Source organism: Falco punctatus (genome assembly GCF_963210335.1).
Source record: "Falco punctatus genome assembly, chromosome: Z".
Taxonomy (NCBI): domain Eukaryota; kingdom Metazoa; phylum Chordata; class Aves; order Falconiformes; family Falconidae; genus Falco; species Falco punctatus.
In genome coordinates this window covers 63,444,532-63,471,165 of record NC_137586.1, presented here as the reverse complement: position 1 = coordinate 63,471,165, position 26,634 = coordinate 63,444,532, and the positions used below count along the sequence as shown (strand labels likewise).

The window sequence follows — 26,634 nt, the reverse complement described above, 5'->3', positions numbered from 1 at the left end:
TGTGCTTTATTCCTTCTCCCCAGCCCAAGATATTACTCCTAGAAGGCCTGTGAAAGAAAAGAAAGAAAAAATCTCTTTTGCTTTTTAAAGACACTGACTATCTTGTTCCATTCCTATGTCTTATTAATTGCATTGCTAAGTGGTTTCTTTATTAAAAGAATCAGGATCATGTTCAACTTACAGGAGTAGCAATGGCCAGTCTGCATGAAAAAAATCCATGGTGAAGCACACAAAGTATAAACAGGAAGCATCTCCTGTAATGAACTTGGTGGCAATTAATATCAGGTTCAACTCCCTGTGCTGACATGTGAGGTTCGCCTAGATCTCACACAATCAACATATGGAACAAAATTGATCTTACCTATTTTCAACACATACAGAACATCAGGCTTCACAACATAAGCTGACTGCATTGGTCTTGAACTTCACATGCAGTAATTATCAGATTAATTAACAGATGTAATGGGCAGTGGCATGTACCCTAAAAGGCAGGTGAGAAGTAAATAAACTTAGCCAGGCGGACCTGCTCTGGACACCCAGGCTGAGAATGACTGCAGACCCCATCAGTTCATAACCAGTTCATAACCATAACACAAGAGTACCATGCGGGAGTTTCCCCAGTTCCAGCTGGACTGTTAGTACAGAGCAATTTGCTCTGAAAAGGAAAAGTAAATTCCCCATATATTACAGATCACTGCATCAGCTCTTTTTTTGTTGTTGTTGCATTACAGGGGGCTTCCTGATTGAGAATGGATTTCACTAACATTATACAATGAATGTTAATCATAGCTTTTCCATCATCTTTGTGCAAGTAAAATAAATTAGCTCAAGTAACTGTTCAGAGCTTAAAATGATTCCTGGTGAAATTATTAATTCTTTTTATTAAAAATTTCATGGCATTTAAAAATCAGTTTATGACCAAGGTGTTTGCTTTCCAAGAGAAATCATTTTGTGAGATCTATTTTTATGAGAAGTCTTTTATTAATTATAGCCAAAGATACTTCAAAACATGCTTACCTTTTTAAAAAAAAAAAAAACATGGTATGATTGACCTCCATTTAGTTCAAACTGAGCAAAGTAGATCTTGATAAGAAAATTGTCAGTAGGTAGTACTTTATCAGTAGAAAAAAGTACATGCTATGACATAGCCTAGGGGATTAGGGAGTGGAATTTTTCCACCACTTCAGGTTTCAAATCTGTATCATGGAGTCTTTCAGGAAGGCAAAAATATTTCTCTTTGTTTTTACTCTCTCACTTTGTATTTTTCTTCCAGGAAAAAATAAAAAAATTAAATAAACCAAGGGTTGCAACTTCCTTTAAAAAGAAGGGGGCCAGGGCCGGGGGGGGAGGGGTGGGGGGGGCAGGGTGCTTTGTGATAGTCATCCTACTGCGGATTGCCAGTTAAGATTTTTCTTTTACATAAATATTAATTGAAATATCTACAGGAGATTTTGTAAAATCCACTTGAAGTCTGATATCCATATCTTTAAAAGGAAGCAATCTTGTGGGAGTCTGAAAGTGCAGTTTTATTTTCACCCATTAGACAATAATGCTATAATTTACCTTGTCAGCCCAAATCTGCTTTACTAGATGCAGTCTTCACACATTGCCCTTCTTGTTCTGTCAAAATTACCAGTGTGAAATTAGAAGGGAAACTGATATCACTGCAACAATAGTTTGACATCTTATTGTACAGTGGTCTGGATAAGTGACTCAGCCTGAATGAGCAACATGATCGTAATGAAATATCTTGCCATACAGTTTGCACACATATATTGCCTATCAGGCTCCAATATAAAAACAAACCATTTTACAAGAAGATGGTAAATTACTGTTATAGTGACATTTTGCTTTCTAAAGAACCTCATCACAAAGAGTGTAACAATCCAAGTCACAGTTCTGGAGATTTGTAATTGCAGCAGTATATATATGCTCAAGCCCTCATTCTGGGCACAGTTGTAAGCTGCATCAGTCTTCCTAGTATCTTAGTCCTGCTTCTTTAAGCTGAATGATGGCAGGTGCTGTCAATCAATTTATTAACCCTTAAGATGTATAGCCAGACGTGGCAGAGAACAGGTTCCCTCTGTGACAGAAGGATACAGTGGAAAGGATGCTGTTGCTTCCAGGCAAGCAGAAACCAGCAATGGCATGGCTAAGCTGACTAGCACCTGGCAGAGGACAGACAGTCCCATCAGCATCCATCTCAAAAGCCATACTTGAGAAGCACAAAGCAGGAAAACCACTGAGAATCGACTGTACTGCTACTGCAGTGACTCTGGACATTCTGCTTCTTAACCATGTCTTATGGTTTCACCTGAATTATAAAGATTATGTCCAAAGGTACAGACAAATCCATCGCTGGTGGCACCCCAAGCTCTCAGTGAGGGACCACTGGAAATGTATCTGGTAATCAGCCTTTGCTGTCTTCCTGACTTCCAACAGAAGGAGAAGGAGAAAGGCAGTAAAAAGCAATGATACTTAAAAAGAAAGTAATTTCTAAGTGTGGCTTTAGGCCCAAATTCTTCCTTTCCAACTAAGTGCTTAACGAAGTCACTAAATCATCCCAGCCTTCCTCTGGAGTCAATATAGGAAAACAGTGGGCACGATTAGCTGCTAGATTAACGAGGTACCCAAAGGCAACAAGTCACCTGCCGTCAGCACCTCAGGAACGAAGGAACTGACTGGGCCAAAACCACTTACTTACTTCAAGAAAGTAACACACTCTATTCAGCTTATTAACTTGTGATCTACACAATGATGAATTTAAGCATTTTCTTAAAGACTTTCTTCAACTGTTACTGGAAATAGCTAAAAAGGCATGAAACAATTTACTGATATTACAACTATTTCAGCTAAATCTATGGGATGGACATGGACTAAGGTTACTCGAAGGACAAAGGAACATTTTGTGCATTTGCAGGCACTGTTCAGCTAAGTGTGCCGCTATTATATTGTGTTTCACACTATGAAAACCTTGAATTTTACATTTGCTTCTCTGATGAGACTGCCTTTGGTTTGGCTATAATATGTCCTCTCCTGTTTCAATAAAATAAATTTCCACTCAGAGCTTTTAAATTACACTTCAATTATTAAAAATTTAAAAGTAAGGTATTTGACCATAATTTTAACAGAAGGTTCCATATTAGGTATACATTAAGTGGAATACATGAGTACTCCTTTGGAGTCATGTGTGTTTGTCACACATAATACACAAAACAAGTAGATTAGAATAGCACTGAACTCAAAGCAGCATTCAGTGCAGAATGTGTCCTGACACTATTATTTCTATTCAGATAAATCTTTGGGGGAAAATTCTGTGTAAACAGAATTACATTAGAAAGCTATTTCAAGTGAAAGAAACAAAACCTTTTAAAACTATGAAAAGCCACAAGAGATAGTCAGCTGACACCTTAAAATTAGGAAAGCCCCTAATTTCAGAGCCTTGGTAATCATTCATGTAGAAATCATTTTCTATAACTAGTTGCTTTCTGGGAACTGTGATCAGCAGAATTCTTGCATACAGTTAGTGTAACCTTGGAAATGTCTCTGGGTGTTAATTATTATAAAGAGCAACTGCAAAAACGACAAAGACGTGTGAACACGTATTTCTTTAAGAAGGGTGCCCTTAATCTTTTTACTTGAGCTGAATTTCATATGAACTTCCTTCCACATTTTCTTTGCACTTGACAAAGAAGAAAATTATCCTTTCTGACCTCCACTGTAGGTACTTAAAAAGGAGATAAAAGATTTTTGCCAACATGGCTACTCACTCTCCCGACCAAACCGTACCACTTCCTTACACAGGTCTTGCTACGCCCGTTAGAGGAAGCACAGTGGTTAGTCTCATGCAACATTGCCATCTGGTGAAGAAGCGCTTTCATTACACTATGAGCATACCAGACAATGCTTTACAAAAACAAAACTAGTGAAGTTGGCTGCTTTACTCACCCATGACCGACCACCTTTGAGTACTCAGCAGGCAAGATATGGGATTACAGGAAAACAGGCAGTGTCCCCTTAAAAAGTAATATATTCTTGCAGATCTAGTTTGTATCATCCAAAACTGTGTTCTGTGACCAAAAATGTGTTCACACTGTCAGAGGCTCTGGCTGCACCTCATACATTATATGTACAAGCAGATGTAATCAGAGCAGTGGAATAAATTGCACAGGTTTAAAGCAAACAACCATAACTTGCACTGGTGTTTTAGCAATGGAGAAGAAAAGAGGAAAGCATGATCAAAAGAACTAGAGATGCAATTTAAAAAGAAATAACTGTTGCTATTGCACTAGATAAATTGCTAGACACCAGAGGAGCAAGTAATCACTTGCTTTTTTTTTTACCCAAAAATAATCTGTGTTGGTAAACTTCATAACCTGACATTATTAGGCCGCTGTACAGAAAAATAAGAAGGTGACATTAATTTCCCCCCCCCAATGATAAGTAACTATAATTGAGTGCCAATGATCCACAGGAATAACTTGTCAAGTCTGCAACTACTCGTTACATACATGAAACAAAGTACAAAAAAGTGATAACAAATATACAGAGTATACACATACAGTACAAAGCTCATTTTAAAAATTAGAAAAATGTGAGCAGTGCTACATTGTTAAAAAAACACACACAAACAAAACAAAACAAAACAAAAAAGCAAAACAAACCCAAAGCACTGGAGTTTTTCTTCAGTCTGTTAAGGAGATAAGGCTCATGTCTGACAGTGTCTCAGTAATGGTGGACCAGTTTTGGCCAATTCTGTTGGAAAGCCAGAGTTCAGGAATAATCAAGTTCCTGTGAGTGAAAATGTTCTGAAGGAAAGATATGCCTTTCCTATCATTATAAGTTTTATTTCTGGACAAACAACCAGCTGGGGTACCAACAGGGACCAGCTGTAAGCATCACCCTACACACTGAAAAGGGCAGGTGTGAATGCAGTGCAGAGAGAGAAGAGTTGCAGTCAGAAGAGTAAGCTTAGGAGATAAATCCTGGCGCTACTTCCAGCCTCAGATCAGCTGGTCACAGATGTTAAGAAAGAACAACATTTTATTAAATCCTAGATAAGCAGCAAGAGTCAGGCCTAGAGAAATGGATCAGTTGAAGTCACGGAACCTTCTAATTGTTGAAATGGAGAGCTTCTTTTATGCTCTGGTGCAAAGACACTATATACACCAGAAGTTCTTAATGTTCCCTGGCTGTGTCTGCAAACCTCGCTGCTTCAGCTTCTCACTGAACAAAGTTACAGTCTATTCTCTGTCAAGAGAAAAAACTTTGTCAACTTCTTTGTCAAGAAGTCAAAACCAATTCTCAAAACTTGGTGCTTAAGATGTACCTTTTAACTCCTCAAATGTCAAAGCAATTAAAAAAAAAAAAAAAAAAAGGTACTTGTGTACTTACAAAGGGTATCTTTATTCATTTTATATACTTCAAAGCACATGAAAATGTATACACTTAAAAGCAAGTGTAGAGCCTGCCATGTGCCCTTGTGATGTAAGGATATCACAAGCAGTTCTTAGAAGCTTGATCTCTTAAGTAAAAACCATGGGGAATTTAAGTCAAGCCATGGGTAATAACATCGTAAGAACATGAGATGCTCTTGTTGCATCAGCATCTTACTGCTTTTAGAATTATAACAGCACATCGCAACAGTAACTCAAATGAATAAATTAGAGATAGGCAGCCCAAAGCTAATGCTGAGAATGAGCACATGTTGCAGCGGGCCAAATTTACCTGGATCACAGAGTACTACAGGCAGCCTAGGCAGCAAAACTTGAAAAAAAATATTTAGAAAGGGAAGTTCCTCAAAAGCTTTGTCTCCAGTCTGTGGGATGAAATATGGGCCACATAAAGGTACAACAGCAGCTTGCCTGTGAGCTCTAGAGTGATTTTGGATATTGCCAAACCTGGAGGGAAGTCTTTCTGCTGCTGCTTTACCTTTGACAACTACAGCAATATTAGGATGCTTTCCCCCTCATCTCCAGGCCCAGGAAAAAGTGAGAATATTCAGGTTTGCTCTTTTTACTGCAGAGGAAGATCTTTGTTGATCCAGCCACATTTTGATCCTCTATCTACAGTAGCTTTTGTGTATGCCCTGCCACTGCTATTTCTGCTGGAAGCTCAGTCAATACCAGAAGCTTACGGTCACTAATGGTAGTAAATTAACCTCAGACGGAGACATTTCTGCTCTTTGAGCAGAAGCTGAATAGGAAAACAAGTCACCAGGGGTATAATTTTCGATTCATTTGTACATATAATTATTCAGTTTGTTTAGGCAGGTATGTGTTCTGAACAATTTGCAGACTTAATCAAAAAGCTCATTTGGGGAAGAGTAAACTTTTTTGTTTCTGATGTTCGGAAGCAGTGTTACACTCGGACTGACACGGGCACATGCCAGGCACAGCACTTCTACCTTTGCCTTCTCATCTTTGCCTTCTCAGCTTAAAACCAAGAAGGGAAGGCTGTTGACAATGGAAAAAAATCCAAAACGGTGTGCTGTATGGAAAACAAAAAGAAGGAAGCTTTTATTTTTTTGAAAAATAGTGAAAGTAAGGCTCTCAAGAAATTCTCTGATCAAAAAGTCCCTTTAAGAGCCAACAAATCTCTTGTACAGATCCCAGGGGAAGTCATGCTCAAGGTCACTAAAATCCTCTGAAAATAAATTTTGAATGGGAGAGAGACTGATGACGTCAAATAGCAAAGTGTAGAGCAACAATAAACAAAAGTCTTAATTGCCTGATCATGTATAGTTGGGGGTGGGGGTGGGGTTGATGTAATATAAATGTGTTATAGAGGAGAACAAGCAGGTCTCTGTACCTGCCAATGTTCCTTGTGCTAGCAGAGGCCCTTCCCAAAGGGATGAAGACACATCTATTATGTCAATGTTGCCCTTTAATTCTTAACCACAGATTTACTTTCCACAAGTCACAGATCTATGAAACATAGTAGAAGATGCTACACACTCTCCTGCCACTGTCAGACAGAAGAATGGAAAAGCAGCAAGGCAGCCATTTGAATGATTCTGTAACACCTCAGTTTCTTAATTCCTCTCATGATTTTACAAGCTGCTGCTAACTCAGTTCAAGCATTTTGACATGGCTTTAAAAAAAGAGATGACCATTAAGGAACAAATGCTCAAATACACAATAATGCAAAAATGAGCCTTTTAAAAATGGCAGATCCACCTCACTGAGTGCAAGAGCCACCTTCAACTCACACTGCCAGGAATGCAAGCAAGCATTTAAAGGGGAACCTAATTACGAAAACTGACTGGCACTAGGAGTCGTTGGTCTTTTGGTGCAGGGAGAAATTAATCTAGCACAGAAGACTTGGAAGCTGTATAACGTAAAGGGCACTCTGCAAACTGGTCACTAGGTGCAGACTAAATTCTGCATTACGCATTCATAGAGGGCTCTGCCAGCATTAAATCAGAGAAACAGTCAAATATGGGAAGCCTTTGAGCCCACAGACTAGTTGACTTTTGCAGACCCTGCATAGCACAATTTAACCTGTGTTTTACCCACATTAAAAGGGAGCTGTTGCTTTGAGGGTGAGTTAAATACATCCTTATCCTATGTGCAGGATTATACATGGTCGACATATGAGTCAACAGTGAATATTATTTCTCCAAGATTCATCTCCAACCAGCAGAGACGTTCACATGTACAGTACAATGGGGATATTTTAATTCCTTTCCATATTTATCTGACATTAATTAAAGAAAAGGAAGTGAAAAGGCATACTTGCATATGTGCATATAGAATAAAAGCAAAAGCAACGTAAAAATAAAGATGACTTGGATTCAAGTCAAATAACCTGCAAGACAGTCACATCACAAGGAAATGGTGTGGTAAGCCAGACACCCAGAAGAGACAAAAACACAGGGAGATACAAAAGCAGCTTTCTGTCAGGGTGTATTTTAAATTACTTGAAAATTGTAACTTATCTCAAAGAAAAATCTGAGAAAGACATGTACCATATGGTCTTTATACAGTCTTTATATACCATCTATTTAGAATACAGCTTTAAAAAGTTTTGCAATCTCTGGACACGAATATCATCTTCCCATGGCTGTAAGGAAGGCACATCAGTACAGAATACCACAACTTTTTAAAAACCTTGAATAATTGCCACCCAACATGCATAGAAATTTATTATTTTAACCTAACATTATATCTGTACCAAACCACTACAACAAAAGGTAGGGTGTCGACAAAAATGTTTGCAGTCAAAGCACACGTGATGAGTTTCATCAGAGATACAGAACAAAAGCTCGTGCAGCAAGTCAGTTTAAAACTAGGGGAAAAAGCTCAGCACTATTTCATTGAAGATTTTTTTCTCTGAAAGACATTAAATTCCATGATCATGTGTCTTTTCATTGCTAGAAGCAGATGCTGCAAAGCACTGTTGAGAAGTCGGCAACTATTGTTGTCCTACAGACTAAAGCTGCAGTTGCTAGTCCTCTGCGGTAAAGAAGCCAGACATGAAAACAGTGACAGAACACTGTGTCTGAAGCTTTAACTACAGCCCACGTCCCTACCAAACTCATTCCTAAAGAACAGTAACATTTAAAAAAAATAATTTAACTCACACTCTCAAATATGTATGTGCATAACACCCAACAATCCCAGAGACATCTCTGTTGTACCAGCACTGTAAAAATGCAACACATGGGGACTTTCCTAACTGGATTTTTTATTATTATTATTATTTTATGGAATTGATGTAAATCCAATTTCAATCAGCAATTAACAGAAAATAAGGAAAAAAATACAAGTCTTTATAGTCATTAATTTAATTTATTAGCTATTGTGACCTCAAAAAAACCCAAGCCATTGAATTTCATCCTGTATTACCATCCTCAAGCTTTCTGGGTCACCTTTGTTAAAAGATGACATTCTGTCTTTGAGTTGTATGACGAAGAACTTAACAGTCTTAAGGAAATAATTTCAGTGCTTAGTTCCAATGCATTTAAACGTGTGCTCTTTTATTTCTAGATACAACTTTATTGCCAGTCAGTTTTTCACATTCTGCTTTTGTCTTCTTTGTCCAAATGGTGCTGATTTTACCTCTCAATGACCAGGTTGCCAGTCCAAGTCCTCTAGTAGTATAAAGCCTATCCTACACAGTGTCCTATAAGACAGGCAAATCCCAGGTAGCAGCACTTGCCCTGGTCAATGGCACAGTATGACTAGCAAGTATATGTTAGCTCAGGTGCAAAAGCAATACACCTATAGCTATGCACTATGTTAAACTGATCATAGAGGTATATCAACAGTAATTCCCGTTTTGGTGATGGCCCAAACACTACCAGCTTCAGCAGAGGCATACATGTGGAAAGGGGATCTGTGCTACTTTACACTGAGACAGACATACCATTTAAGAAGCTCCCTGCCTTTAACTAGGTGACAAGAGCTGTTCATCAAACTGCTAAACAACCCAAATCTTTGGTCCAAAAAATTTAATTCACTATGACTTCATTTTGATTTCAGAACACACCCACATACAAACATCAAGCAGAGCCAACTGCGCATGTTTAATTCTGTAGCACAGGATCTAGTTTAGGTTCTCTTTCCATAGCGGGTGGAGGAAGAGCTGTTTAGAAGCCTTTTTATTCCCTTGAAATCCCAAGCACAGCACTGCTTTGTTACCAGTTACAGTAAAAGTGACCTCTGTCAAATGGACAAGTTCCCCCTGCAAACACAGTTCTTACCATCCATTCTCCCATTTAGGGATGTCTTGCTGAAATGTTAACCAGCACCTGTTCCAAAAGATCAGAAGCCTTGATCAATTTTTCAATGCTTTCTAATCAAATACATTTTCACAATGGGCAGGCAGGGAACAGACAGTGTGAAAAGGTTTTTAAATACGTTCTGAAAGAAAAATTTGCAGATCAATGACAGTGGACAGAAGTTGAAGTTTAAAAGACTTTTGATCACATCCCCTACAGCTTTTATAGAAATTAACTCAATGTATTAAATTTAAATTTAGATAGCCTGGAGAACAGAGGCATATAAATTTGAGAGCTTGGTTCCACCCATCAAGATGGTAAGAGCTCATCTGCAAAATTAAAAAAGTAGTCTGTGGATAACTGGCTAGCTGAAAAGGGTCACATAGACATAGTCCAGCTGGCTGGACAAAAATGCACATCGCTCTCAGCTTATCTGAAGTAAAGCAAAAATACACTGTCCTTGGCTGTTCTTGTTACGCAATAACAGGAAGATCGCGGTGGGAAAAGAATGTTACAGGTAGGAACAGATAACTACAGAAGAGAAACTAGGGGCGGGCTTGGTATTTAGGCAACTAACCAATAATGAGCTTAACTTTTGTAATATGTATGAGCTAATTATAACAAGGCATAAAAGGTGACTGTAAGGTACAATAAACGAAGTCTGCTGATCACTCATATTGAGTGACTGTGTCTTCCCTCCGTCGCGACAGTAGTCTTGCATGTCATGTTCTGGGGTGCTCACAACCATAGGCTACATATTTAGGTCTGACCAAGCTGAGACTGTGAGAGATCCAGAAGAGGCAAAGGAGGGCAAGGAAGAGAACAGCTCTGTGCTACTATCCTGCTCACCAAATCCTGATCATTCAGGAGGCCTCCACCGGTTTCAAACTATCACTAGAACCAGCTTTCACAGTGCACTTGCTAGGAACGATGTGGTGACACAAAAACAGTGTATTGCTGCCCAAGCTCTGAGGGTGGGCACCCACGTTCAGGCAGATGCTGTACGGAGTACTAGGCTGCAGTTCCTCAGGCATGTGTCAGCCCATGCCCCAACCAGCAAGCAAGTCACTGGTCTCCGGTACAGCTGTGTGGCAGCAGAAGCAGCACTACCATTGGATTATTCTATTTTCCTCATTCATCTGCTTAATAATGCTTTCTTCAGAGGCTTTGCTTCTCCTCCATCAGGACTAACTCAGATTCCACTTTAGGGAAGTTTTCAGGCCACTTAGTAATTCTTAGCACATGAGGGTTTGACTCTGGCCCTGTATTCAGATGCTTGTACATATTTTGCCCCAGAAACACAGTATAGTAATTCTGCAAGTCAATTGTTAATGAACCCTTATATTACAGCCCTAACCACTGAATTAATGTATTAGTCAAGAACCTCAACTTTTCATTTTATTTTTAAATTTATGAAGAATACATATCCAGCCCTCATGGTGGGGTGAAAAAAATATATGTGAAAATTGAAGGGAGGGGGGGAGAAAAAAAAGTCATGACTCCAGAAGGCTCACATATCAAAAAAGAACAGCAGATGATCATTAAAGCCATTTAAGAATTTAAGATTAAGTAACTGGGAGTGCAGTTTTAAGAGCTTCAAATTGACATAATGACTCCCAAGTTAGAAAAACTAAATAATAGTTTTTGAAATTATTGTATAAACATATCTGTTTGATATATAAACTATATAATGCCATATACTTCAAATGTTGTGGGGTTTTTTTGCCTTGGAAGGGTCTTTTGAGACCAAGTGTAAGGTGGGAGACCAGGTGGCTCTTGTCTTCAGAGTATGGACAGCCCTGGAGTACAGCTTGGGACAGGTAAAGTTGTGAGATGAAGGGAAAAGGCAACAGAGAAAGACCCATTAATTTTTTCTTGTAAATGTCATTCCAACTTCTGAGTCATAAAAACTGGGGGTAAGCAGTGAAATTATGATTATCTAGAATTTGAGAAGGAAACAAAATTCGTAACTATGAAATATGAAGTGCTGTCTAGTTATTTCAACACTTAGTTATGATAAGGCTACATAAAGCTGCAGAATACATTTGGAATAGAAATATATACACTGATAGCTGCATGGGATACACTATATTTGTTTATTCATGAAGTTTACTCTCTCTACTTGTCATGAGCAAAGCTTGACAAAATGAGTTTCCTAAGAGACAGTTTTCTGGGGCAATTTTGACAGTTCCCATTTGAGTTTTCTTCAAACCCTTCAGAGAAACATCAGTTAAAAAAAGCATATTGCAGCCAGAGAGCTCATTCTTAAAATCTTGAAACCTTTTTCTAAAGTCAGCTGCCTGCATTTCCTTGTAGCCTATTTTCATAGCTTTTCCTTAGCAATATCTATATACCTACCCTGTGCTAGGCTAAACCAGAAGGAAAAGAAGAAACATGAATAGAGCTGAATGGCAGAAGAACATTTAGGAGCAGCTTGCTCTGGGATGTTGCCAGGAATGGGAGAAAAGAAACTGGAGTGCTAGCATATTAGACAGCTTAGTCACATTCTTTAAGCATAAAAGTGTTCAAAGCAACAGAAAGTTCAATGAAGTTGAGATACGAGGTGCTGCTTTGTGAAGGGCTCATTTCATTCTCTTTTCCAATCCACAAACTCTTTAATCAATCCTACATCAGACCAAAACCAGCTGAGTTACCTGTCTAGTTATATAAAGACTTTCCTGAGCTATTAAAATGCCATAATAAATGTTTTCTTTGGACTATGAAGAAAAAAAGCTGCCTATAATTGATTTGTTTTCCTCAGGGCATAGCTACTGGAGAACCTAATTGAAATATCATCCTCCTTTTCTTTTTTGCAGCTTCACTTAAAACTTCAATAATCCCAAGTCTAATGCAAACAAAACACCCTTACAAGTATGTGATTCTAAATATAAGAATTTCCTCGACATACTTGAATCTAATGTAGGTCAGCTTTACACTCCCCAAAACATTCATTAAAAGCATCAGTATATTTTCTTCAGAAATACTCAAGGAGACATGGAGGAATATACTTTGCTCGTGCACATGTCGGTGAGTGACTTCAGTCTTTATTTTTTGGTCTCTACTACCTAGTGTGAACCCTTCTCGCACTCCCTTCCCCCCACCCCCCCACCCCCATAAACACTTCTCGGTACCTGTTCTTTTGAATGGCTTATGAAATTGTGTAAAATTAAAACCTAGGGCACAACACAGATAATTTGCTTCATCTGCTTATTAACATTCCCTCGTTCCTACTTCAAAATTCAGGATAAGTTAAAACAACATATGCTGTAATACTAGGACTGTATTTTAGATCATTTCAAAGCAAAGAAGAGCTAGCTCTCTTTCAACACCTCTGTGACAGCTAGGCCCTGCTGACAATTTTAAGATCAGCAACTTGATACCTAAAAGTGAGCTGAGCTGTTCATATGAGCCTAAAATAATCCACTTCAGCTATTAGACCACTGCCCTTTAGGTTAAAACATTCAACACCATTTGAAAGCTCTACATCTCTACTAATTATCTGCTTTATGTAATTTTATTGTTTTCCTCCTGTATTTTTATTTTTCAGCTTAATTAAATGCCCAGGCGCATATTAAAACAGTTTTTAAAATACTCCCTTTCAGAATCACAGAATGCAAACATTTGCAGCAGAGCTCTGAACATGCTCCCCACATCTTCATCAAAACAGAAAGGTGGACAACAGTGGCTGCATGTAGCTCAGCAGGGACTTCTTTGATTTATTTAACCATTTCACTTGACCTGCATTTACACTGTTTTTGTCATCTCTGTGTTGTCTAATAGAGGAGTCTGCTGCCAGAGGAATACCAGGCAGTTTGTTGGAAAGAGACAAGAGCCAGGTCATCTGCATCCCTCCCCATACAGGGATTTCTGAGGCAAACCAGGGTTGGATTGCACAGGTCCCCCAGACCTTGCCAAGCACACGTGGCCACCAATAGCAAGGACTGAAGCTTGCTGGTAGCAGTATTTAGACAGCTAAAGAGCCAAATATCTTATAGCATAGCTTTGGAAACAGACAGGTGTAGGTTTGCCAGGCAGCAGTCCTCACTTCAGTACCAAGTGATACAATGCATATGTCCCTGGCAGGCTGACACAGCCACAGTACAACACCTGCACAGCCCTCTGCCAGGCCAGGGCCAGGACTGCTCCTGCTCGCTGAGGTCATGCTACAACATCAGCTCAGGTCTGCTCCTCCTCTCTCCGTTTTCAGTCAGGTGCATTTGCTGTTAACCTGTAAAAGTGCACTGAAAAATACCTGATGCTTAACAGACCCTCCAAGCCCATGCAAAACCATACCGCTGCCATTGCTCAGTGAATCCCATCTCCAAACACATCAACTAAGTCCTCACATGGCGGTCAACGCACAGTAGTACCCAGTCTGGACCATGCTGTCATAGTCACGGTACTCAGCATGGCAACAAATTTCAGGTGCAGGATTCATGCGGACTACAGTGGAAGTGGGTCTGAGCACGCTCCTCCATCTGCCCTCGGGTGCTGGCTCCTCTGAATTCCTCATGTGCCTTTCTTCAGAACATGCGGTTTCTCTTTTGGTGACCGTGAATGGGCCAACGAAGAATTGCTTTTCCTACTTCTAGCCCATTTTCATGGTAGTCTGGAATTTTTTCAAACTGCAACACAAATGATTTTATTTTTTTTTCATAGGAATGACATTTTTCACTTGAATTGCATATTGTTCTCCTGTGGGCAGCTGTAACAAAGGGAAAAAAGAGAAAAGCCTTGGTTCCCAAGTTACTGAAACAAATAACACAGTGACTAATTCTTCTGCAGCAGAAGAAAAACCGGATCTTCCCTAAGGACACCATTATGTCCCAGAGCACTCTACCTGGCACTCTGTAAACGACTCTAGCTCATTCTTGTTTACTTCACATTAATCATGTAGTTACCCACTAAAGAGAAAGCAAAATCCTGATCATCTTGATAGTCCTTACCACCCAACAAAGCATCATAAGCTTTTCAATGACTGTTTAAGAACTCTATACAAAACAGAAAAGCTTCAGTGTACCTTTTCTTCGGAATAAACCATAGCCAATTTTCTGGCAGATGAAATATGTTTAAGATATACTGGAGCTGTCTTGATACTGTTAAGCAAACCAGGACAGGATCAACAGGCTGCAGTGAGAACTCATCCCAGACAACATCAACAGCCTGCTATAGGTGGCGAGTTAGGTGACCCATGTCCTTCTTCAAGGCATAGGGGACCGAATTTCGCATCCTTGCCAGCATGCTGCTGATGTTGAAGACTGTCTCCTGCTAAGAACATAGCAGAGAGAAAATCATCATAACAAATTTATCTCCAGTCACAATTACTCAATGAATCTGAACACCATGAAACTGCATCTCGGGCTCAAGGTTCCTGCCCTCGTCAAGGGGTAGCTCATTGTGGAACTAATGTAAACCCTTACATTAAAAATACAGTGCAGCTTTACTGCTCATCTACACTGGCCCCTAAAAGCTTAGTGACAGAACTCAGACCCCAACCTAGAAATATAATCATCACACTCCTTTCCCAAACTGATAATGCAATGTTCTTTCAAATAGGCAGACCTGGAAAAAAAAAAAAAAAAAAAAAAAAAAAAAAAAAAAAAACAAACAAAACCAAACAAACCAGTATAAAACTCTAGGAGTAAGAACCCAGAGCTTCCTCAAGAGCTGCGAATCTGGTTTACACATTAAAATATAACCTATTTCCAGGAATGTCTTGATCAAGTTGTAAAGTTTAGTATGGACAAGATATCCACACCAAACCTGCAATTTTTTTTTAACCTCTGATGGAGCCCAGAATAAAAACTGGCTAGGTTATATCTCACACTCTCACACTCTACGGCTAGAATTCAGAAAAACAGTATTTTAAATAATTTTCTACACTCAGATTCCCCTAAAACCACTAAGCAGCAACAACAAAAATGCTTATAACTCTGACATCAAATTAAGGATTTTATTTATTAAAAAAAAATTAAGGAAGTAGAAGAATGTTTTATGTTTAGTTTTAAGGCAAACATATTGTCCTTATTAAACATCTGACAGACTTCAAGTGCAAGCAACACAATACTGGCAAGCTGTAATCCAGGGTATGCCTCAGTCACATGGTTAGTATCATGCACTGAGAATTTTTTGATGTTTATGGTTTGCTTTAAAGTTCAGAGCAAAGACCTTTCTTGCGGAGGACAGACACTTACATTGTTAGGTTTTCTTGACTTTGTTCAGAACTTCATTACAAGTGCTGCAGGACGAGTTATGGCTCTCATTCAGGGGGAAAAAAAAACCAAAAAAAAACCACTAAAATGCATGCTCACCACTAAACTTGCTTTATATACTCCCTAAAAGGCAATTTCTCCAGAGTCAGTACATTCCGTCACACGCTTGTTCTTAGCCTGGAGGACTCTCAAAAACAGTAATATATGATGGCTTTTGCATAGATGTTTGAAAAAAAAAAGGATAACATTCAGTTTAGTACTCTTAGCAGACAGAATGTCATGAATGTTTCTTATAAAGATCTAAGAATGATCACTCATGATCATGATGATATGCTTAAAAACATACCATGGTAGGCTCTGCACAGATAAAATAAAAAATAACAAACAAAAAAAAGTAACACAAAAAAACCCTGTCTGAATGAAAAGGAGTCTATACAACATCTATTAACTCTTCTAATCCTCTTTCTTTTTTGGTTGTGAAGCTTGTCACCAAAGCACAGCCCTTTTTTTTAAATGAATATCAGAAAGTTAGTCTGAAAGAAAATCTAGTAAGACAATCATTAGTAATACTTTTGTTACAGGGAAATACATATTATTCCATCCAGTACTAGCAGCACAGACTAGTACATATTCTAGAGTGAAGAAAACTAGCTGAAGAAAGAACGTAGGGAAAAGCTCCTGCCAGACAACTCTCTTTCTCACACACACACACTTTTCCTCATTTAAAATTTATGAAGATGAAGTGCTGCTTTTGTTTCCTGTCTCCAAGATGAGCCCTAACACTCTTGCCAAAAGCAAGCTAACACAGTGTAATTGTTTTTCTTCTAAATTGCATATCCAACCTGCTTAGTTTTCAAAGAACATTGATAATGTTGCTTTGATACTCAACTTCCAAATGATAAAGTACAGGGCATATAGACAGATGGGCATGATGAGAATTTTTAATCTTTACGTCTTTCAGCTTACAGAACATGCAAACCCAGAAGTGGAACACAGGAGAGAAGAAAAATTCTTTGTAAGAGCAAGGTGGTTCCTATTTTCATTAAGAATAACTCAGAAAAACAAATAGTGAAAGAAGCAATTCAGAACAAAGATCCCCTGAGGCTTTTTTAATCTGTTATATTCCATACAGGTAAAAGAGAGAGCTTTTTGAAAGGTTACAATATGAAACAGAATGGTCAGAAAGCACAAAGGCAGCTTTCTTTTTTAACAAAGACACAAGCCTTTCTTTTCAGAGAAAAGCAGCTTCACATTTTGATCTTCACAGAAGACACTTGTAAATGGCTGAAACCATAAATTACTATCTAATGTTATCATCCTTTAACTTTCTCAAGTTAAGAGACATACCTGAACTATATACCTGCACTGATCTATTTTCCCTCTTAGACATCCTATTTCATGTCATCTAAACAGACGCGTGACATGCAGCTTTGAGAAAACAGTGCCACATGGAAACGTATAAGGAAAGCCATGAACAGCCGAATTTGCAAGTGTGTCCTTGATGATGGTCAGCCAGTGCAGAAAGACATGCAGCTTTCACTACTGATCCATACACTTCATTCTGTTATCTGAAGCTAGAACAAAAAAAACTTGATACAGTTTATCATGCTTTTTGCAGTTAATGTAGTACCTTCCCAGGGTAAACCAGTGTTCTCTAATTACATTCTCTAAGCTTTACCTAGCCGGAGCCACTCGTGTATTGACTTCCCTGTTGTGCATGTGAAGCACATGGCTTCAGCAGCTGCACCATTCCTGCAGGCTGTCTGTAACCTTTTAGAAATACCTGGGTGCTGGTGGTTCAAGGAGAAGCAGGGCATCCTGTAACACCTCCTTTACAGGTGAGTAAACTTGTGTGACAAGAACACCGCACAAGGGAAAATGCAAGGAGAGTGTGTGGCAGGACAAGATGATAAGGTGGATCTCACCATGAATTACGGAGGGAAAGCAGAGATGGAGGGGTTTTTGCCAAGACATATGAAAGCAGATTTTTCTTCTGCCCTCTCCCAAGCTGTAAGAGCTACTGCCATTCTTTTGTTAAATGAAACCACAAACATCAGTTTCATATTTAATACGTACCACTATCTATTATCTATTATTATAACATATTATTATGATGTCTTCTCACAATCTGTCACAAGACATTAGTTGTCATGCTTTCTTGCTCACACAGACTTTCCATCTACTAACGCACACGTATACTTATGGCTTAAAAGAGACAGAGGTCAAGAAAATAAGACCTCTTACATTCAACGAAAACTGTGCAGAGGGAAATTGACTCAGGGTGTAGACACTCAAATCTACACTTACCATCAGTTTACCACCTGAATACTGGCCAGTTGTGACTTGCCTTTGTCAGAAGTGGTACATTCATGGAATAGGAGCAACCACGCATACTTTTCCCATGCAATACTCACGCACATAGTATTTTAAGTGACACTTTGACAAAGTACTTAATTTGGCTGCTCAGATACTTCCACTCTCATTACAGCATAATTCTCCAGATTGCCAGTAAATCAACCCTGGACATTTAACCAAACGTTTAAAATACATGCTTAACTTAGCAGTATTTATATCTTTAAATACTGGCCTTTTAGCTCTGACACACTGATTAGCAAGTGTTATCAAGCAAAGACTTGCTGTTTACAAATGACTGGGTACTTTTACTTATCAAGAGCCTTTAACTTTTACACAAGGCCTCGCAGAAAACCTTGAAACAAACCACAAAAGACACCTTCACTGTTTAATCTTTTCCCTTGTCAAAGGAGAAAGAGCAGCGTGATTACAAAAATCAGTACGAGGCACCAAACAATCTGTTCAGAAGCCATCGGTGCACACAAAATGCATCTAGCTAGAGACGTCCCACAGCCCATTAGCAGGAACGTAGATTGTGCATTTACTGAAACCTGTCTGACCCTGGGTGAAGACACGAAGGAGAAGGGCAGAGCAAGTCAGTGACAGCCATAGCCTGAACTTCACATGAGTGCTATTGATCTTATTGACTGGGTCACTGAAGTGCTGCTGTACATTAAGTAGGGACTTACAACTGAAAATTACATTAATTCAAATTGTTAAATCAATATTTAACAGTATAGTTAGTGGCAGTTGACCTCGGGTGCACCTTTAATAAAACAAAGGTGAACTAGAACAGCCAGAGTCATAAGCAACCCAGTAATGCGAATTAGCATGAAGGATGTATTTTAAAGGCCCCTGTAAGTGTAGATGTTCCCATATAAATATTCACATTCCTTGCAGCTACTTCATTTCTTGTAGAAAGATAAAGCTTCCTGCCACCACATCGTATTACACATGAAGAAAGGATAAAGCATTTTCTCTTCACCTTGTGCAGTTTGTTCTAAATAGACACCTAGGTTACCACTGACATCAAATTGGAAGAAAAGAAAAGCCCTAATATCTCACAGAGAGAATGAGGTTTCTTCCTCAGACCAGGTATCTCATAGACATAAATTCAGTTCAGATTTTAACTACCCTTAATCAAAGGGAGACTAAAAAACTGTGGAATTTTATCTTGACAGGCTTAAGAACTTTGATTATCCTAGGTCTTTGAACGGGTAAAGTTTTGAGGATACCATTTCTTCCCACAGGCTGAAGCCTAAACATCATGAAACACTTCATGTCATATTATCCACTACACTTATTTAAGACAATCATCTCTACCATTTCCATTTTTTGAGCAGGAAAAGGAGGAGATCAGGCCTTTTGAATCAGCTGTGAAAGGCCAAAATCATCTGCCATTTTCTTGCCTAGCGATAGAGTTCCATGAGGTCCTTCTGCAATGTTTTACAAGCAGCATTCCTCCTTACCAGACTGAACATCTTCAATACAATGCAAGCAAAACATAATACAACTAAGCATACAGAGTGACAGTTCCTAAGCCGACTTTTTCTAGTCACAAAAGATTTTGTGATTAAACTAGATGGTTTTATGAAAATATCAGTCCAACACCCAGTTTCCTGACAAAGGATGCTTTATGTGCTGGAAGTTTACAAGAATTCAAAAGAAAAAACAAAAATGAAGAAAAAAACCCACTATAGTATTCACCCACCAGGAAGTATTAAAACAAGACTATTTCTCCCAGTTCACGTAACTCCAGAACTACAAGTGTTATTGTGTGCCCTGTAACTCATACATAAATGCTCACTACTGGCCACTAACAGAAATATGACTTAGGGCCCAAAAATTTCACCCAGCATGGCCATTCTTCACTTCTCCTTTCTCTGAAGTAAGGAAAGCATGTTATTTCCAATTTTATGTGTGAAGTACAGATGACAGGTTATTTCCCCATCATATATCAAGGTAGTAACAGCACTAAGAATAGCATTTTTGATTCCCTGTCCAGTACCAGTGACCAAATAAACATTGCCTTCACCCTGTATCTGAAGGTGATAAAATACCTAACCAAACCCTAATGAAATTCCTTAGATTGGTGAGATAAACTCATTTAAATAAAACTTAGCCCTCCAGAAATCTCCTTCAATTGGCATCTCATTCTCTAATCCCTTGACAAAAACCTAGGCCCTCTACCACCAACTTTCTAGCAGTTTTCTGTATTGCAATAAATTGTTTAACTATTCACACTTAAAATACCCTTTTACCTCTACAGAACACTGCAGTGTTTCTGAGATTGACAGTTTTAAGCAAGAAAGTAATTTTTTTTTTTTTTTTTAATGGTGATCAACTGAAGTAACAGAGTAAGTCTGCTGACATTAAAAACCACCAGTTGGTCTTCAGTTTACCATTTGCATGTCAAGGAAGTATTGTCCAGCTGGTGTAATCAGAAAAACACTGGGCAAAACTGACCAAAGTCATATTTAGCTATTGTAAAACAAGAATAGTATCTTCCAACACTTCCTGGGGCAGTTGAAAATGGTCCATTTTATGAGGCATGAGATCCTTCCAGTTTACAGTGGGACAACACTTCAGCTGTTTTTTAACAACCAGAGCCACAAGTCCTCAACTGCAGGAAAAGTTAGCATTAACTGAATCAAATTTGCTGTTATTAATACCCTCTCAAATGCAAAAATAAACCCAACCCAAAACAAACAGGAATCACTGCCGGGAGTACAACAGAGTTATACTGCTGTGATCCACAATGTAGTCCTTAAGAATATTAACTGCATATTAATATGAGAACTTCACCATTTTTCTGATACCATTTCCATTAACTTGAGTAGTAGCAGCTACGATGGAACAGAGTAAAACGTTATCCAACTATGTTTATTTCATTGCCAGTTTCTCAAGCCCTTCTAACAGGAAAGTGTATTTTCTTAACACAATTAACTTCTCTCCTCAGTATTACTAATAGGATATTAGAAATGGTAAAATTGTAACGATTTCTGGTTAACTAAATATTAGATATTAAAAACCTGGCACATAAGTCAATGAGGAATTTTCTTTTATATTGGCATAGCTGCTAAATTTTTGAAAGCAGCCACTGTGGATTAATTATTTTATTTCTAAATGCTCCCTAAGTCTTTTTTATTCATGTTTTTTATCTGCATGGTTTGGAAAAGTTTTACATCTTTTTTGAAGATTTAAGTCAGAAATCTAGTAACTAATGGAGGCATCATGTTTTCATAAGGCCTGGGTCCAGGAGGCTCTTGATAGACAGGGTAACTATGAATCAAGGAATAATAAGCTCCTCTGAAGTGAATTTTTAATTACTGCAGTGCCTTAACACAGTTCACTGGGGCCATGAATGTCATCCAGGATATATTTTCTAACAGCTTTATTTTCCTTTAATGCACCTTTCTGTTAAAAACAGATGACATTTCGCCGTTACTAAAGCTGGAGTAATACAGGGATATCCCTAGTGACTACCTTAAGTTATTATTTACCATAAAACACCTAGGAGATTTAGACTTAGTGTATTTATTACTAGGGTGAATTTGTTCAGATGTTACTTCTCTTCTCTTAATTGAATTTTGGAAACAAAGTCTTTACTTCCCTTTTATTTCCTCAATTAATGGATTTTGCTGCCAAAATAACCTCTTCTGGTCAAAGAATATGTTTAAATAACATTAGGAAAATAGCTTACTCTTTGACAAAACGATGCTGACCATTTTTCATTCTGTCATTCAAGGAAAGTTCCCATTTACAATCACCAAAAAATTTCAAACCAACCTGATGCACTCCCCAAAACATCCCACACGACACACTCTGACTTTCATTTAACATCAGCTGTACAGCTCATTGACTGCAATGTCATAGAAAAGAATTGGCTTAAGAAAATGTTATTTAAAGCTTCTCAGTAGTAAGTTATAATTAATACTTACAATTAATACCTGTCAGTTTTAAGATACCCGGTAGCATACTGTGCTCAATATACTCACAAGTGACCTGCATTTGTCTTTTCACATGTATTTCTTCCCAACAGAAATGTTTTATCCATTCAAATAAAATTACATAAATCGCAGTGACTTCCTTTTAACTGAAGGTAATAGTAAACAGAAGTCAGATGATAGCTGGTAGTGTGATACGGTGCTCCTATTGATAGCTTCTTTTTTGCACAAAGTAAACCTTAGTTAGTTTGATAACAGCATGCTGGACTTGGAAGTGAGTGTTATTCGGAAAATAAGTTCTTCTCAGTTCTCACTGAAGTGCTGACTGGGGCTTTGATTTGCATAAAACTTGATTATATTTAGTACCTGCTCAAGTATCCATGCTAAATCAGCATCGCTTCATCAGCACACAGAGATTATCTTTCTGCCTATATTTCTTCTAAGATCTTCCTAAGATGACTTATTATTAGAACATATCATACAGCAATTTAAAATGTATGTATGTAATCATACATATAATACTCATGGGTACTCAGATGTCTCCTAATTTCCTGCCTTTCTCTTCAATTTGTTCCTCAATGTGCAATAAATGGCTGTAACTGATATTCAGCTTCTAAAGGACTCTTCTCTGGAACTGCAGTGATTCATGAGGTGCACAGAATCTTGGTAAATGTACGAAATGATGATCAACATTATCTGTTTTTTTGAAGAGGATCCAATACTTGACCTTACAGATGTTTTTTTAATACATTGTCACATTATCTATTCATATTTTTATTTTTGTCCAGGTCATCACAAAAAGCACATCACTGGGTTCATGTGCTAATGTGTGTTGCATGTTAGTGTGACAACAATGAAGTCCCGTGCAAAGCTATTACTGTTCTGTGATTATGACAGCTCCTTTAGGGCCAAAGGCAAATACCTATGGTAGAGTTTGACATCAATGCCAAAGTGAGACCAAATCACAAACAAAAGGAGAGGGCATTACAACATTCCCTCCTGTGGTATCTAGGGGTTTCTTTTCTTCTTTGTCTACCTGGGCAAAAAAAAAAAATAAAAATTATGTTAAGAGAATATTCTCAATTTACAAGATGAAAGGGAGATCCTAATTTACTTGTCTACATGATAATTAGTGGCACAAGGTGGGCAGGGGTGGGTGGGACACAGGCAACAACTCTCTTACTGGGGAACTTTAAACCCAAGCTACAAACTCATCACTTCTGAGCCTACCTTGAATAGCTAGGTAACGGAGAACAAAAAAGTGTGACCAAGTTGTCCAGTAAAGTCACAGACAGAAATCATTATTTCACCCTTATTTAGCCCTATAAAGTCACTGTCATCACTCTCTGAGATGCTGTCTCCACGTTATAAAAATCAAGTAAATAGGATAAGTATAAGCAGTTACATTTATAGGTATACATAGGCTATAATTAAAGTAAGAAACCTCCTCTTCAACGATTTTTCCTCTCTTGAAAATATATAAAATCAGGGTTCTGTTGTGGCACTGAAGTGATTAAGACAAAGAACACATATCTGGGGAGCTGGGAAACAATGTATGGAACAGTATTTTGCCCAGCTACACACAATTTACATTCCTCACCTTTCACAGTCCTCAATGACTGCATATATTACTTTTTTTAAGAAGCAGATTTTGGCTAAAATGACCTTTTCATGTTGTGTAAGTACAGATAAAGTTTTCCTAATGAATACACTGAACTTACTGAATGCAGAAGATAAAAATAATAGTCTCTCACTACAGCTGACAAGGAAATAAGTATCAAGACTTATTCTCCACTGCATTTGTGTTAGAAGTCAAGAGTAATTTTTGCACAGTCAACAGATATGCACCAGGATAAAGCTTCCATGGTTCAGGCTTAGGAGCCTTACAGCTGCACTGTTTCCCAGGCGATGAGACTCCGCTTGGCAGCAGAAGGCAAGCTGGTTTTTGGTAGTAGGTCCTATCAGGCCCAGGTTAGCTCAGTACAGTCCATGCCTCTGGAGGTCTCACAGCTGTGGCAGCCCTAAAACGGGATGATGCACAGGGCAAGGAGAAACTTGATAGGAAGGCAGGAGTTCAGAAATAACAGGAAGAATAATCCCTATGCTTTTAAGTGATGATTAAGGAAAAGTTCCTATTCATATTATAAAACAACTTGCTCTTAAAAGAAATGTAAGAACAGTGAGGAAGGATGTCCTGCTTTGGAAGTCCTTGGTCCTGTTGGTACCAATTGGTTCAAACCAAAACATATTTTTCTACACAAATACTGCAAGCCAATGCCTCCCATTGTTGATAAGCCACAGCATATGGAACCTTTGTCGTATAACACTAAAATGGGAATTTTATTCATGTTCTCTTGTTTTAATAGATTCATGTTCCTTATTTTAAGAGAGAGGTGCTCAAGCTCACAGACTTGGATTTTCAGAACAGTTAAGCACCTACTTTGTGAACATGGCTGAAAGTATTGTGTATTTGAAGTACAATATTTTCTAGCTGCACACTGTGAACTTGGGCCAGAATTTCAGAGCTTAGTGTCCAGCAGCTCCTAGCATTTCACTCTGTTCTTCTGGGTGCTAGGTCCTTTCAAATAATCTGACTACTGAGGCACCCATGTGGAAGTATAGTTTATAACTCGTTCAAAGGAAAACCAATTTTCACTGCAACAGTCAAAGCATTTATTAAATAAGAATTATTGCTCTGTCAAACTACAACTGTCTGTGTCGTATTTCTGGTATCACTTAGGAGAAAAATGCAGCTGAGAAAGCATACTTTTTACTACATTTCTTGAATTCTCTAATAGTAAAACAAGCTTTGTCAAAACTGCCTTTTCTTAAAGTTTTCACAGACACCCAGCAAGTTTCAGAGCCCATATTTTTTGCTACAAAGCACCTGAAGACAGAGGTGTAAAGTGGACATGAGAGTGCAACCTTCTCTATCTACCATAATACTAATTTACATTACTAAAAGTTCTAAATGCAAACATGCTTAAAAAGCATGTACAATTTTCCTTTCCATCCAGATTCACCTGGCTGAAAAAATGATACAGAAAACTATACATGTTAGTTAAACAAAACCTACACTTTTAACTAGTGTGTATGTTTGTTGTGTCATCCATTGAAGGGGCCAATTAACATGTTGTATTACCCATTTTTTTACTAGTACATAGTGCATTTATATAGAATTCATGATGCTTTACATCAGGATTTTAATAACATTACTCATCAGTGAGAAAGAGCACCCTACCTCATACTGGGTAAAACCAGCTGCTCAGGATTTAGCCAAGCACCAAGACCATCATTAGTGGGCTCTGTTTATTCTTCTGGACAGTAATTACCCAATGTATATTAGCCTTTCATCAGGGAAGGGCTGGGAAGAAAGACAGAACGATATTAACTGAATTAATGACTAAGAAATCATGGAAGGCAGAAGATGGCAGATCCTCAAAGAGAAAAGAGAGAATATAAAAAAATCCTTGTCCTTCATTCCCAATGCAGATTTTTCTTTTGAAGTTATAGGCTAGGTATTTGCCCAAGGGCCAATATTCTAACTGCATGGAGCAGGAAAGCATCTATAGCTCACTCTCTAGATAAAGGGACAGAGAAAAGGAGCAATCTTTAGGAACTCAAACCCTGACAAGCAAGCAAGCAAGCAAATCACAATTAAGCTGAGTCATGAGTCTTTAAACAGACAGTGAGGCAGCAAGGATTTGTAGGGTTTATGAATGAAATGTTAATGTTTGCTTTTAGCTTGACCTGGGGCAACCTTGATCACAGTTGCATTAAACCAGCAAAATAATATGGCATGCTATCCAGCCAGCCATGGTAATACTTAAAAGTCAGCAAGGATCATTATCTGGAGTTCCCTTCACAGCTCTGCTGCGTGATTTGGCAGGTATATTTCTACTGTTCTGCAAGAACAGCTTTGGGCTTGGTAACCAAAGTCTGTATGGGCCAATATCCATTCCATGCAAGGCATGATACTGACTACAGCAGGTGAGCAAGGGCCACGTTGTACTATCTAATGGCTTTTTCCTGTGTATTTGTGTTACTCTCTTGTAACCTAGCAGAGACAAATTCTGCAAAAGATTGACTTAAATACGATTATGGTATTTCATGCAAATGCTTGAAGAAACACAATTTTGACCAGTGCTTTCTACACTTTGTCCAGGTTTTTTCCATACAGCAAGCGGGGGGGGCAGGCGGGGTGTGGAGAGAGAAAAGTGGGAAATACGGGATGAAATCCAGCAAACACATGAGGTTTCTAAGCTGGAACAGTAATTGTCGCATTACTGTTACCAAAGTTTCCGTTGTGCACGAGATTCAAGTGTGTTCCTAAAAAGGATGGAATGAAAAGATAGGTTGTTGTATTCTTTCTTATCCTCCCAGGGAAAATAAAAGTTTC

General features: G+C 38.4%; 1 protein-coding gene across 4 annotated transcripts in view; it reads right to left on the bottom strand.

The window, feature by feature from the left end:
* The window catches only part of LOC308056817 (uncharacterized protein), a gene marked incomplete at its 5' end in the record, with an annotated part of 365,182 nt that overhangs the window by 242,242 nt on the left and 96,306 nt on the right, over positions 1-26,634 (bottom strand). For 3 of the 4 annotated variants that reach the window (XR_013924973.1, XR_013924974.1, XR_013924975.1), the window contains one exon: positions 8,757-26,634. This exon is cut by the window's right edge. The exons of the other annotated variant lie outside the window; for it this stretch is intronic. Of the gene's footprint in view, positions 1-8,756 lie in introns of those variants that run through there. 4 annotated transcript variants of the gene reach the window in all.